The sequence below is a fragment of the Coturnix japonica genome, unplaced genomic scaffold (genome assembly GCF_054131305.1).
Source record: "Coturnix japonica strain WE unplaced genomic scaffold, WE-NBRP24 Scf040, whole genome shotgun sequence".
NCBI lineage: Eukaryota > Metazoa > Chordata > Aves > Galliformes > Phasianidae > Coturnix > Coturnix japonica.
This window is the reverse complement of record NW_028188943.1, coordinates 2875321-2880923: the sequence shown is the minus strand read 5'-3', so window position 1 is coordinate 2880923 and position 5603 is coordinate 2875321. Positions and strand designations below refer to the sequence as shown.

The window sequence follows — 5603 nt, the reverse complement described above, 5'->3', positions numbered from 1 at the left end:
GTGCAGGGATGGGGTGGTACGTGTGTGTGTGTGTGTGTGTGTGTGTGTGTGCAGGGATGGGGTGGTACGTGTGTGTGTGTGTGTGTGCAGGGATGGGGTGGTACGTGTGTGTGTGTGTGTGTGTGTGTGTGTGTGTGTGCAGGGATGGGGTGGTGGCCATTTGCACGAGCACAGAGGTGTGCAAAGCGGTGGGCGATTGCTCCGTTGAAGCAAGAAGCAAGCGTGACAGTGCTCCAGTTGTAAGGAAGTGCATTGCTGGAACAGGGCAGAGCTGAGCCTGCAACTGCAGCCTCCTTTGCACAGCCCAGCTCTCAGAGGGTGAGACAGTTGTGCTTCCTGAGCAGCTCAGGGACGTTGTGGACAGAAGCAGCCGAGTCCAAAGTTCCTGGTGTGAAGTGCTCCGAACATCGGGCTCTCTGGGCGAGCTCCCGGCTGACAGCACTGCTCCCCTCTGCCCTCGCCCGGGCCTGCTGGGAGCTGCAGGGCCTGCTGGGAGCTGCAGGCCCCGCAGGAACTACCACTCCCAGGATGCTGTGCGGCAGCACCGGGCGCCGCCATGACAGTGCTGTGTGCAGTGCTGTGCAGGGCTGGGCCTGTGGGCTCAGGGCACCGGGTGCTCCTTCCCTGAGCCTGCCAGGAGGTAAGGCACCGTGAGGGTGGTTTGGGGGAGACCAAAAGACGTAGAGAGGACGTAGGTGGGACATGGAGGTGAGATAGATGGGGCATGAACTGGATCTAGAGAGAGGGGTGAGAAGGCAAGGTGGATATCCGACAGGTGGGGACAGGGGCCTGTACAGGTCAAGGGCCAAGTCCAGCTCTGCAAGCACAGCAACATGTCGGGGACGCCGGGCTGCGGCTGGGGATGGAGCAGAGCAAGATGGAGAAAGGGGGGAACATTCAGGGAGCGAAGAAATCTCCAAGTGGGGCTTTCTCCATAGCTCAGCCTGCAGCGCAGCCACACGACCTAGGCAGGCCTCAGACTGGGATCCTGCTGCTGGGTGCTGCAGGGTGCAGCCTGGCTCAGTCCTCTCTGCACCTGGGGACTGATGGCTGTGTCTGGGATGGCAGTGAGCCTCCTCCACTCCAGGCTGAGCCACTCAGCTCTCCCAGAATCCCCGTCCATCCCCCTTTCTCATCCCTCCATTCCCACGCAGAACTGACTGAGGAGGGGAGGGATGGGTCCAATGGTGGTGGCAGATCTGGGACACTGCCCTTTCTGCTGCCCTTTCACATTGCCCTGAAGGTGGGCCCGGGGGCCTGGGGAGGTGGGCTTTGTAACTGAAGGAACGGCCGCAGGCAGGCAGAAATATGGCAAAGACATGTAATCATTGAACGTAGCAAACAGTCAAGAAATGACAGTATTCCCAACCATTTCCCATCCTAACAATCCGTTCTGATCCCACCCCCTCAAACTCCCACCCCCAATCAACTTCCCTCCCTCTGCCAAAAACCTCCCAGCCCCCTGTTGTAATCCAAGAAGAATGGCAGCAGCCATGGATCAAGAGAAGGACTTGACAGAGCAGCAGCTGTGGAGCAGGATAAAGAGCAAACCGTGTTGGTGGTGGATGCGACAGGCAGTGCCAGCAGGGCGTCCCCTGCTTCAAAGTGCACCTTTCCTCTCTCACCCACCACACATTCTCTCCTGCATTCAGGGTCTGAGGGATTTCTTCCAGTTGTACTCCATATCCGCATGGCCAGTGCGTGATACAGAGCCCAAGTGGAACACCTGCTTGGAAAATGAAATCAACTCCCCCATTCAGTTCTATGAGCGTGTGCCTTCCTCTCAAGTGATGCGTGGTCATATTTGAAAAATCCAAATTAGTTGGATATAAGAGAGGTAATAGCATCATAACCGAGCATTACTAATACATTCAATGATTATTGCCGCAGATTCCAGCACCATTTGTAACATCAGACCCCATTGGATTCACATCCAATCTATTAACATAGTAGAAGCACAAGATAACCTGGATAATGCCTAATAACTCTGGTTCCTGAGACAGTAGTTGGCGAACCTGAAGGCAAAAGGTCAGACCGCTAGGACAAACAGCCAGACAGCAGTATGGTTAAATATGGCTGCGTCCATCGACTGCCCGAAAAGCCATGCTTTTATAGCAGACAGACGAGGGCATTTAAAAACCACAGACACCAATTGGAGGAAAGCTACCGCAATAACAACCCTAAAACCCCCGTTGAAAGCCCCGAGCTACTCATTCTTTTCCTAGAGGTGTCCTTGGTTCTCATGCTGTTTCTCCCTCCACAGCTGCTGCTGTGTGAAGCCCTTCTCTTGATGCATGGCTGCTGCTCTGTAAAATTCTTCTGGTATTACAACGGCCCCCCAGATTCCCACCCCAATAATTCCTTCCTCCAAATTGCAACACTGAATTTCAAGTGTAACATTATCAGAGTACAATTTCTCCCCCAGAATTGCCACCGCACCAAGTTCCCTCCTCATCTCCCTTTCTGCTCTTCTCGTCTGCGCGTCTTCCTTACTTTCACCCTGTCCTTTTTCTTCTGGTGATGGAGATCTTCAGGCTGGAGGAGCTCTTGTCTTGCTGCAGCCACCCCAGCATCCCTTGCCAGCTGTGCTGTGCCCAAACTCATCCTCGCTGATCCATGCCAGCCGATCATCAATGTCAGCCATGTCCTCCGGGCTGCCTGCGCTTGTTGTCACTGCTGGAACAGCAGTCTGGAAAAGGCAATCTGGAAAAGTAAGTTCTTTGTACTTGAAAACTTCTCAGTTCCTTCTGATCTCGATATACAAAGTAGTTCCAAGTCCCTGTAGCTTTTGTGTTTTCTTTTGCAGAAGGATTCTGTGATTCTGTGTGATTCTGTGATCTTTGAGATCCTTTTCAACCCAGGCCATTCTATGACTGTACAGTTCCATACTGGAACAAATATAAAATGCTAACTATGTAAAACATGGAGTAAAACCTGTGTGATTTGTCCACACCAGGAGGTGATTAGAAAACAATTTGTAAGCTACAAAGATGCTTGCTGGAAAGGAAGAGAAAATAAAACTACAAGAAACAGGGAAAACATTTCTTCCTGAAAATAGGAAGAATAATGGACCTGCCATGAAATTTGGGTGAAGCTGCCTGATTTTATGAAGCTATTCACATTATTTTCTTGGTGCTGTGTTTCCCAAATGAGTGGTTTCTGGCTCTGCTGCAGCACCAGTCTGCATGTGAACATCAACTCTACTCTCCATCTGGGAAGATTAAGACTTCACTTCTCCCACCAGCACCACTGAATTACAGTTACTCAGTGATTAAACAAAGGAATCCTTAAAGAAGGGTTTACAGCTGTCCTGTTATCTGAAGTGATTGGGGCATTCTGATGCTATTAAGCTCTATGTATTAACAAGTTAAAAAAGAAAAGGTAGGCATCTGATTGTTGTGACAGTTTCTAAGTTATTTGGAAAGCTGTACCACCCAACCACTCCTTCTATTTGATGAAGGTGACAAAGCTCAGTTTAATTTCTGACTGCTGTTTAAATTCTGAAGCTCGAGCTGTTTCCTGGAGCAGAAAAAGCTCGGAAGCTGTCCCTCCTACAAGCAGGCACCTCTGAGCAAAATATGACATCTCAATTTCTGATGGTAAGGTCAGGAGATCTGATACCAGCGTCTAGCTTTCGGCTTCATGCTATGTTAGTGGGACCTTTGGCATCTAGCACTTAATGATCTTGAAGGTTTCTTCCAACCCAAGCCCTCCCATGATCCTATGATTCTGTGATTTCACTCAGGTTTATTAAGATGAGATGAGTTCTCCTAAATGCACTGTTCTCCATATGATTATATTTGGAGTCTTAAATTATAATTGGGTGACTTAAACCAGACACCAAACTTTCTGATGGCCAAAATGAAATGAAATCAATCCTTGACTGTGTCAGTAGTCTGTAACTAGAGCCCATCAGGTAATTCCCAGCCTCCTGCCTGTATCAGTGGCTGCACACAGTGAAAAAGTCTGATGGGATTTTAACCTCTAAAATGTTCCAAAGCAACCAGAGGGTGAATATATTCACTATGCAAATACCTGCAGGAATAAGCTTGTCATGTATGTCCTCAGGTAGCACAGTAGTTAATGGTGGGACTCAGTAGGTCATGCTGAAAGTTGAGTCTGCTGATCTTGAAGGTCTTTTCCAGCCTACATGACCTTATGCTAATATTTCTGTATTTATTTCTGTTCAGCTCCCAGAAAACCTCCCACCCAGCCCCCAGCTGACCCCGTGGTGGAAAATAAAACAGAAACCTCAGTGATGCTGGCATGGACCCCTCCGAAGATGCACCGCCCCATTCCAATCAATGGCTACGTCGTGGAATGCAAGAAACTAACTGGCTTCACCTGGGTGAGGTGCCACGAGTCTCATGTCCCCGTCCCAGAGTTCACGGTGGGCAATCTGTCTGAAGAGGCTGATGATCAGTTCCGAGTGTCTGCAGTCAATGCGCATGGACAGAGCCCGTCTCTGGAATTCCCAGGGAGCGTGCACCTTGGTAAGCACAAAAACCCCAGTGGAAATGGGTCAGTGTGTGCTGAGCAGCTGTGTTGGTTCCCTAAAGATGCTTCCTTTAACTTTAAGGATAGCAGTGCATTAACACACCAAAGGCTTTCCCTTATTCCTAGTTCTCCTATCTCCTATCAACCTCCAGCTACCACTAAAGTGATACAAGTTATGTTTCTGTGACAGGGACATGAATATCCTTATCTTTTGATATCTCATATGTGCAAGATCTGTAACAGATCTTAAGCATAGAAGTGCTTCTTCCAGCACTCATGCAAAGGGAGAAGTAGAAATGTCCCTATGATTTAATCTTCCATCTCTAAATGAGATACCAGACTTGCATCTAAAGAGCATTAAGACATACATGTTGTTCTTCCTCAGAACCAGTCCTGGTTGTGAAATCCCCCCTAACAACTGGTGAAGCTGTACCTGGAGGGGATGCCATGTTTACTATTGACCTTACAACAACGTGTTGCGGCACTTGGTACCTCAGTGGTAAAGTCTTACAGGAAAGCGAGACCTGGATCATCAAGAGAACCCAAACTACTCACAGCCTAATCATAAAGAACGTCACCAAGAACGAGGATGGAGCAGAAGTGAAATTTGTTGCCAAAAATGTTGATGTCAGCAGCAAGATGAGAGTGAGAGGTATTTGCTTTGATCCTTCTCCTTTCCTCTTACAGTCAAGGCATAGTTGCTGTGATCTGATGATTAGAACTGGGGCTGCAGGCATTCACGGACTGTACCAAATACCTGAAATTGCATCCCATGGACTGACGTGAGTCCTGGTAATGACCTAAACATGATAGCACTGAGTGTAGGGTAAGCCAATCTACCCAGCTGCTTGGTATCTGAACCAGATTGCTCCATGCCAGCTGATGAATGTCTGCAGTTCACAGCTACTGGCCAGTGCATTCAGTCACCAGGTTTACCACTGCATCACCATAGAGCAGTACTTTCAGCTCCAGGTTCAGACAGCCTTTCTGATTGCACTGGAATAGTTTAGAAGTAGGGGAGCAATCATTCCAATAATATCTCTATCAATCAGCTTTGCATGACAAAATAAAACAAATAAAGATTCATTATGGGAGGAGCTGTTTGT

General features: G+C 48.6%; 1 long non-coding RNA gene across 1 annotated transcript; it reads left to right on the top strand.

Annotated features, from left to right (window-relative positions):
* The first annotated feature begins 542 nt into the window (after window positions 1-542).
* Window positions 543-4487, top strand: LOC146753000 (uncharacterized). Its single transcript, XR_014940271.1, has 3 exons — window positions 543-640; window positions 2527-2711; window positions 4191-4487. It is a non-coding gene; the product is annotated as an uncharacterized LOC146753000 (long non-coding RNA).
* Window positions 4488-5603: the final 1116 nt, after the last annotated feature.